We start from the raw sequence: 10,002 nt of genomic DNA on the forward strand, positions 1-10,002 counted from the left end.
TTAAAGCTAAATAGCTGATGGTCATAATAAATTAAAATACATAATATAGTACCCATTTAGTTTTAGTAATACAGGAAAGGTAAGATTTATGCACTTCATCAGATATACAACTGAGTACCAAAGTGGGAGATATATAGATGTATGTCATACTACTACTAATACTACAATCAGAAACATAAGAGAAGTTATGGTTCAACAGATGGTATCCCACATATACGTAGTCATAGACATTCCATTAGAGAGGAGACAAACTATACTTGGAGATCCAATTGAATAGGTTTACATGAAGTGTATTACATTAGTAGCATTATGTATCCACAACTGGTCTTTCTCTTGCATTATTTGCACATTAAAGCATTATCCAATATTAGCTATTTAACCTTAAAAAACTATGGTATCCAAGTGATACACATTTCAGTGTTGCTTACTAGTGGAAAAAAAAGGCAATCTACACATTCATTTGGAACTCAGAAATTGAAAAAACCTGTAATCAGAAACCAGCATACTGGAAATAACTTTTCTATCTCCGCCTTTGAGTAAGGTATAGTCACCCCATTATTGGCAATACTCTCCACATCGGTAACTAAAATTTGTTCCATATGTTGTAAGTTCTTGTGCCTACCAAGTGTTGCACTGAATGCTTGCAATCTGCAAGTTCATATCTGTTAGATTCCATAATTGACATCTACCATGGAGTACAAAGAAATGAATTCAAAAATCAATTAGTTAATTACACAGACCTCTCCAAAGATATGTTGATTTCAGCTATAGGAGTATTATCAGTTTCCATTTCTTCACAGCCACTTTACCAGAAGAATGCAAAAGAATACTTTAGAAACATTAATATTAGAAGAAAACATAGAAATAGATAAAATGAACTAACACTGTATAGATCATCAAGGAAATTAATAATGAGGGATTTGCAATACACTTTTGTGTACTTGATGAAAAAACTTCAGTTATCAAAAGACCACTTACAAAAAAACATAGCTGTAGAAGATAAACAAAATATCACTAAGAAAAAAAATAGATAGTAGCTGAAGCATGCAAAATTTAGTTACTAACTCACCCAACTCCCCTAGTTTCAGGATGAGCTGGTTCAGCACCAGCATCATTTTCAGCTCTGCATTTATGAGATGAAGCATTATTCTCAGCACAATGGTCACTGCTACGATTCTTCCCTAATTCCTTTTCTCTTTATTGCTCATGTTCCTCCATCTCAGTCAGTTCTTTATGGTATATGGCAGAATGTACAACTTGAAGAGCAGCTTCTACATAATACTTCAAAACCTGCAAAAAAGGATGTTAAAAATATGTACAAAAGGAAATCAATGCATTACAGATAACCAGTCCACATAAAGTTTGAAACTAGAACAAACTCAATGAACGTTTAGTCCTAAGAGTTCATATATGGATAACTTCAATATTTATACAAGACATCGAATCAAATAATTTCTTACTTATTTTCTCAACTTAAGATTGACATGGGCAGTTGAGAGATGAATAGTTTTTATTAATTTCATGCAATGCAACATTTTCTCTGTTTGAAATTAGATACGGTTGAATTTCATCCAGCATACTCTCAATGTTTTCTGCAGTAAGTGGCAACCCTACTGCTGAATTTGGAACATCCTTTACAACTACGCCAAAATCTAACAAGCAAATCAATCCAAAACAAATTCATAAAACACTTATTATTCAAGTTGAAACTACTACATATATTCCATCAAATAAATAATAGAATCATTGTGATCTAAGCTTAAAAGCCAACAGGATAAGCTAATAAGAACCTTTGTAATCCTTACCTGTATACAGAATAGGAGAGATAAACTTATGGCCTTTTGGTTTCTGAGACTGTTTATGATTATTGGAAAATTCATTACAAACTAATTAATTTCAAAAATGTAATAGTTAAGTTATGTTCCAAAAAAGGCTAATATCTCTTAACATATCATTTCTGACCATAAAATGATTTAAGCAAAATTTCAAACTAAAATAGATAACAAGAGACCTAATCCAAATATCTTCAGGTATAAGACAAGTATTATATTTCAACAAAAAAAACAATTGCGCTTAATCATTTCAATGATTAGCCATATCCTTTATTGGCGATTAAGCTAAATTTTCAACTACAATAGGAAACAAAAGCCCAACGGGCATTACATCATTAGATACCCAACTAAAAGAAATTCAAATTTAAATTTGAAATTAATAAAATAATATTGATCAAGGTAAAAGGGAATAAAAAGCACACCGTCATGCTGTGAATCTCTATGAACAATGTGGGATGGTGGATTACGCCTCACTAAAGTTCCAAAGAAGCCTGAAATCTGCACATGGTAAAGCTAATGAAAAGGACAAAATCCAATCATACTCAATCGAAAATAGAGGAATAAGGAAAGTGATTGATATACCTTGAGAAGAGGAAAAAAGAGAGGGGCGGTGGAAGAATAAGAAAAGCATGATAAACATGAAGATGACGATCGTACACAAACTCTAACAATGCTAATTTTGGTGTGCTTCTTGCACTCCTATAGTTTCTTTTTGGGGGTGATTTGGACTGTTTTTCCTTAACTGAAGGTCTATCGGAAATAGACTCTCTACCTTTGAGGTAGAGATAAGGAATGCACACTCTAAGTATGTTGTTGTTGTACTAATTTTGGTACATATTACGTAACTTCAGAAGTATTTTATAATTTCCTATTTGCTCAAATTTCTTATTGAAAATATTAACCAGAAAAAAAGACAAATAACTGCTTTGGTAGTATTTGGTTAAAACTATTCACATGATAAGGTTAGAGAGTTCACTTAGAAAAGCATGGAAATGATGATAGTTAGATTTTGCTATAGGAGCCCAATCATGCTTCAACTAGATGATGGATAGGATAGCTAAGAACATTATGCCAAATTCAGATGTATCTATTAAATCTGGAAGAGAATAATATTATGATCTTGGCTAAATAGGAAAGATATTCCTTGGATCAGGTTCAACACCCTTTTGCTCTAAGAACAACCACCAACCTTGACCAATTGAACATTTAAGAAAATTCCAATCAGATGAGGTAGCGAACAACAGTTGGATTACGAGGAAACCATTTGCTTCAGAATTGAAAATTTGGTAATGGAAATCTTAGGAATAGACAAGCTTAGATAATTTGGTTTTGAAAAATTCAGTTTGATCATACATGATAATAGTAATAAATACATATTTCTATATTGTCCTAAATGACATTATGAAAGTTAATTTTTCCTATCATAAGTAATAGGTAAAGCAAGACTCTTAAACCAATTGAAATCAAATCAATGGTATCTTGAAAATGCTAAAGACTAATTCAGAGCATCGTTCACCTGGGAAAGGGTTGGAACAAAAGAAGGATCAAATTTATCAAAGTTCATGGGAATAATAGGAACACAAACTAGGCCTACCAAAATGAGTAAATTCAGTTAAAATACACTGACCATAAATGAAAGCATATCCAATGATAAGGAGATACAACAATTCAAGTATCTTTGTTGTGCATATGATTCAAGCATAGAAGAAGCGAATCTATTTTGGGGTGCACATAGAAATGAGCCTTCAATAAGTGATTTATGTGCTTTGAGACCTGAGACACTAAAAAAAATAAACCGTCAATTGGAATTTATGCATTAAAACATGTAACGAATATAATCAAGTCCTATTATACTTGTTGCTCTCCAGGCTTTTCTTTCCTCTGGGTTTTAAAAGTAATGTTACACTCTATATAAGCTGTTCTAAGGCTCCAAATAGGTGGAAAACAACTAGAAATAGTACAAACCTCCATATCAATCCTTTAATAGGTAAAAGAAAAAATAATTTCTTCGATGCATCTACGAAGACCCTGCCCCAAAAAATGAAAAATGGAACCACAATAACAGAAATTGAAGGCATTTATTCAAATTTAATGTATGAGCAAATCACATGGAAATCCCCAAGTATATATTTGAAGAAATTACAAAAGAAAACAATGCATCCATACCTTATAGCTATTATTAAAATTTAACATTGTTCACTCAATTCACAAAAGAACGAGATAGATCTTAAGTTTGGAGCAATAACACAATACAAGAATCCTAATAGGCTGAAGACTAATGATTAAGCCAGACTAGATCCGTGCATTTAAATGGATAACTTAAAACTATAATTTTTCAGAGTACATGTTAGTATAATATTGCTACCTTTTATTTAATGGATGGCAATAAATGTTTTAGTTGATCCCAGCGAGCAACATCGACTGCTTGTTAAACAACCACTTTCTCCAAAGATCTGATGTAACAACTGCAAAATCACCTCAACTTCACTAAAACCTCAATGAGATGAAAAAAATTGAGAAGTAATTAAGGTAACGTTGTATACACTTATTATGTATCATTCCCAGAATTTAGTCGAACCTCTCCTCATTCAAGAACAAACTTTGACTTGATAGCAATCTATTCTCAAAGTAATCTTTCAGTATAAGATCTCCTGCAATGGTAGAACTCAAGTGAGAATACAACCTAAACCTAAACAAACATAAATTAAATGAATAAAACCTTACACAAGGAAAGGATGAAGTACAAGACCCACTAGAGACACTTTTTTAGTGCTATTCTCATTGACCTGAGTAGTAAACATAACATATTTCTGTTAGAACCAAAACCTATCATAATTTCCCCAAGCAGTCATGTAAGGTAGCTATAAAAACCTTGTAAACGCAAAAATAATCAATAATTATGGCCTTCTATTCATTGTTCAGCCTGATTATGATGATGGTAACAAGAACATTATGAACATAGTCGAAATATTAATACAATGACCATAGTAGTAAATAGAATAAACATCAATCCTAGAATACACATCTTGGATAGTACCTTTTTTTTTCCATCAAAAACCCAACAATGGACACCACGCCTACCACTCCATACCCACAGGATGTTGTTGAACCCAAATTTATCTGTTAAATAACTAAATGAGAGTGTATACAACATACATTTAAAGAATTTCCCTATAAAAATAAAAGGTCAAAATTGTTCTTGGGGAAAATAACAACTTGTGTTTCATGTCATAAAGACTATAATCTAAGAGAATTATAAATGACCTTAATAGCAATTGTCAAAAGTATCCATCTCTTTACACAAATGTTAGCTCCTAAATAGTGGTCAGAGCAGTTGTACGATGGTCGATTTGAGAGAGAATTGTCAAAGCATAGTGAAATCAACCGAAGCTTAGAGAAATACGATCGGAATGTAGTGAAATTGGGTGAGAGATTAATGAAATATGAGTGAAATTATGGACACAGTTTTATTTTTGGCGCATTTTGTGAAATTTTAGAGAGAGAAAGAAATAAAAGATTTGCGATATTATCTTTTTTCCAATAAAGAGTTGCCATAGATTACTTTATGGCAATGGTTAATGAAACCGTTGATATAAGATACTCTATTATAATGTTTCTTCAATAATAACAATAGTAATATCACAAAATAGTTCTAATAGGATAATTTTTTTTTCAAAGGTTGTAAAAGTTTCATCAGAGGGTCTATTGTAATGCTTTTGGAACCGTTGTCAAAAAGTTTGTTGTAATAGGGGTAATTTTTAGTAGTGAGTCCAATGTCTTACTCACGTTAGGGAGAATCGTTCTACCAATTCCATCTGAATAGAACCTTAACTTAAAGTGATCACTATACTTAGACCAAGTGGGATGAGGAAACACTCTCTAGTGAGGTCCCTTAAACCTACATGGGCACGTAGTTTCTGGAAAATAAGATGCAATAAACCAATATTCCCTTCTTAGTGTTAAATACTACTCCCAAAACATATACTTATATGCTGATACGTATGAAATCCAACTTAAGATATAATATGGGTTTTTAAACTAAAAACATACTATATTTCTCTTACTTCAATCGTAACCATTAGGAAATTTGTAGATTTTGAGTTTTAATAATGTTGTAATACTTGTAAATTGAAATCATACGCTTAAACATCTTGTAACACAATAACTTATGCTTAAACTTGAAATCATTAATTATCTCATGGAAAATATCAAACTCAATACTGAAGATGACTTTTATGGATTCAAAACAATAGTAAAAATGAAATCATATGCAAAAATGAGATTCTATTCATTAGTAAGAACAAATAGTTCAAATCATAGAAAAATGAGTATTAATCTCTTTCTTCAAAATTAGATAAAAAAACAATCTTTTTTGCACAAGAACGAAAGAGTATTCTTGTTCTAACCCAACATACTTGAATTTCTTGACTTTCTAAAGGGACCTTGAATTTGGAGACTTGGGTGATGAATTCTATGGAGAAATCCTACCTCTTTACGTCTTGAAAGTAGAGAGAAGAATATGTTATATAACTGACTAATTAAGGGGAAAATAATGTCTATTTTATGATCAAAGACATTTTTAAGATCCTATAAATGTACATAAGGGACTAGGAATGACTTAGGGGTGTGAAAATACCTTCTTGCCCTTAAAATATACTAAAAATGAAGCAATCTCGATGTACAGGGAGGGGGTTCATAGCGCGACCCCCATCATCGACAAAGAGGTTTGAGGAGGCCCCCGAGGTGAACTTTGAGGTTCATGGCATCAACCCAAAAATAAATCTGAGGTGGTATCCTATCGCAGTTTCCTTTGTGTCATGGGGATAATGTGGGGTGTCTATTTCACAATTTAAAGGTCTTTTCTAATCCTAAAATATCCCTAACCTATTTAAACCCATTCTAAAGTGATTCGTATTCAATACTGAGGTCTTAAGGGCTTGTTTTATGCACTTTTTAAGTACTGGAAAGGCTGGGTTATTGCATAAAGAATAGCTATTATGATTAGTGTTGTATGGATTAGCTATCATATCTCTTTATTAGGTTTTTCAATTATTAAGAAAATACAACACACGAGACACTAAATCAAATAGATCCAAACAACTATTCCATTGAGATTTGGAGTAAATATTTGCCTAATTTCTCCTTTGACTAAAACATAAAAAATTCTGGATTGGCCTAGTTTTAGACATAGTTGAGTATGTCGTGATCAAGGAAAATCAAGTAATTATTAAAGTGCTAGTTTTATTGATTATGTCATTGTTTAGGGAAATTTGATAATTATTAGACTGTCAGTTTTTGTTTTGATTATATTTGTGGTAGAGGACTAGTTTAGAAAGTTGTAAAAACTTTTGATGCATAGAATGGATTAGTAGATCTTCGATTGTAGTGATAACCATTAAAGGATCAGTTTGTAATGTCAAATTTTGAAAAGTGTTATAAAATGTCCAGAGCTTGAATTGTGTCCTGAGATACAATTATGTGGTCACTATAGTGGTAGAAGAGCCATTGCAGAGAATGAAGTATCATGTTAGTAACTGTCTTTTATAGCCTATATTCTTTTACAATAGTAGATCCTACACTGTAGTGGTATTGCAGCAGTGACAACCGTGTTGCTATAGTGTTAAGTGTGCCACTGTAGTGGTGAAAATACGGAATTTTAGTTTTAAAATTAGGAGGCCCATTTTTCATTTCCACTTTCCTAAAAAAATATCAAGGGCTAAGATTTGGAGATTCTTCATAACTTGTAGGCTTTTTTTAGTTTTGAGGTAAGGTTTATTTACTCTTCAACTTAAAATTACCCCTCTAGATTCTTAGGATTGTAAGAACACAACCATGGTGATATTTGACATTTATCCCTAAGTTTTTTAACTAGTTGGAATTGATGGCAAATGATGTTATCATCATCTTTTATTGATCCTAGGGTGTTATAAAACATGTCACATGGAATAATTTATCATTGTAAGTTACATATGAAGAGTTCAAAAAGTTTTGAAGGGTAGAAACCCCTAAGATGATAAACTAGGTTGTCTTCATACATTAACTAGATGAAATAAATTCTTAATGCTTCAAAAGGGTGATTTGTTGTGTTAGAGTCCATTAAATTCTTATTTATAGGTTAAGAATGGTCATAAATTAAAAGTAAATACAATTATATTATAATATAGCATTTTAGGAGAGAAATTGAGATAGGTTATAGTTTAATAGTACTAAAACTTCCTTGACTCTATGCTGATATATGGGAAAAATGTATGTTATTTATTTTCTGGCATTACTTGTGATTATTGACTGTTACCATGCTTTGAGCATTGGATTTTGATATGGTATTAGTATGTATATCAGTCAAGTTTACGTCAACAATGTTATATGGATGGGGAATCATACCGATATTGTTATGGATCAGATCCATGCTAGTACTAGTACATGGACTAAGCTAATCCCCTTAGGGCATGGACGACACCTCCTGCTTATCTAGTATGTATATACATCTTGCATGCATGTACTTATATTTGTGTTGTACATGTATTATGATCACCATTCTTTTAAGAATTTGGCTAAGTGTAATTAATGTACTTGTATCCCTATATCCTAATGATATGAAGTGTTATGCTTGCACTTTTTTGTCAACTAATTGTGAGTTGTGCTTCATTGATTTACTTGCATTTCACTTACTTATTTGTATGGTTTTAAGTTTAGTCGACCGATGATATTTACTAGAACTTAGTTGTTGAACTGATGCTACTTGTAATCTTCTTTTCGTTTAGTACAGAGTGTGTTCTAGCAGATGAGATGAGACCTTGACTCTAGTTTGTATTCAAACCTCAATTTAAGGTTGAGTGCCATTTCTGCAACCATTAGATCATTTTTATGTTGTTCATATTCTTTTTTGGGGATAAAGACATTCCTTGTATTTGATATTATAGATATTTTTAGATCCTATTTTGGATATCCTTGGAGTTCCTGTGCATAGACTTTCGATAACTAGAGATACATCAACACAATCATTTATTTTGGATAGTAAATAAGTTTGTAATGAAATTATTTTTTGTTACTTTATTTAGCTATTTAAAAATAGTTAATTAATGAAGGTGACTCGTAAAGATCATTTGATTATTGGTTAAGAGATGGGTTAAATAGTTTTTCCATGTAGAGTTCGGGTAGGTGATACTCATTACCAGTTAAATCGGGATAAAGATAGTATAAGAGGACTGGGTTGATTAATCTTTTCATACAAGAATGGGTCTAGTAGAGTCTTGTAGAAAGTATAGTGACATCTTTAATTTTTTGCAAAATGCTACAGGGCCTTAGGAAATAGTTTTGAATTTTTCTTTCCTTTCATACTTGTACATAATTCCAATTAGTATCTGGTGGTCCAAATTGGTATATAACCTTCTTTACTTTGTATCATAGATGTCAAACAGACATTTAGCTAAAGTAGTAGTAGCCACTACAGTAGCACCAATATCACTACCACCCACTAAGGAAAGGTTAAGGCGAGAAAGGGAGAAAGAGAGGCATCACCTATTAGGGATAGAGCTAGGGAAATTTGAGGGATAATAAGATAACTATCACCATCCCCTCCCTATAGTTGGATGCTCTGGATTTGGTTTAAAATTAAGAGGTGATGGTTAATGGGGAAGAAGTGGTAGTCCCAGAGAGTGTGGTACCTATGAAAAATGATATATCTTAGGTGTCTATATCTGTAGAGTTGATTCAATAGGTGTTGGGGTTTTGAGTTAATTGACTAGTACTGATACTACTGTAGTAGTTCCTATATTTTCATCCCCATATTTGTAGCAGACTACTCCTATAGCACCTCAGATGAACTAGGGATCTGTGACATGAGCTTTTCCCAAACAAATACTGGGATCAATTATGACTGATAATGTCCATAGATTATTTTATAAGTTTCTACAATAAACCCTTTAGTGTTTAAGAATATTGAGTCTCAGGAAGCATTTGTGTTCTTGATCATCTATCATAAATGCCTGTAGAATATAGGAATTGGGGAAGGTATGGTTTGGATTCTGTGACATTTTAGTTATAGAGAGAGGCCAAGCAGTAGTGGAGGTTTTTTATTTAGTGCAGAGCTGCCTTACCTTCACGTAATTAGGTGTAGTTTAAAATGTGTTCCTTGAGAAGTATGTTACTTTTACCTATTATGATTTAAGAA

General features: G+C 32.2%; 1 long non-coding RNA gene across 1 annotated transcript; it reads right to left on the bottom strand.

The window, feature by feature from the left end:
- Positions 1-3,354: 3,354 nt before the first annotated feature.
- LOC124885617 lies at positions 3,355-5,363 on the bottom strand. The gene is made up of 5 exons (XR_007042923.1): positions 5,097-5,363; positions 4,557-4,952; positions 4,376-4,483; positions 4,198-4,297; positions 3,355-3,613 (listed from the first exon to the last, which is right to left on the bottom strand). It is a non-coding gene; the product is annotated as an uncharacterized LOC124885617 (long non-coding RNA).
- Between the last annotated feature and the right edge of the window lie 4,639 nt (positions 5,364-10,002).

This window comes from Capsicum annuum, chromosome 7 (assembly GCF_002878395.1).
Source record: "Capsicum annuum cultivar UCD-10X-F1 chromosome 7, UCD10Xv1.1, whole genome shotgun sequence".
NCBI lineage: Eukaryota > Viridiplantae > Streptophyta > Magnoliopsida > Solanales > Solanaceae > Capsicum > Capsicum annuum.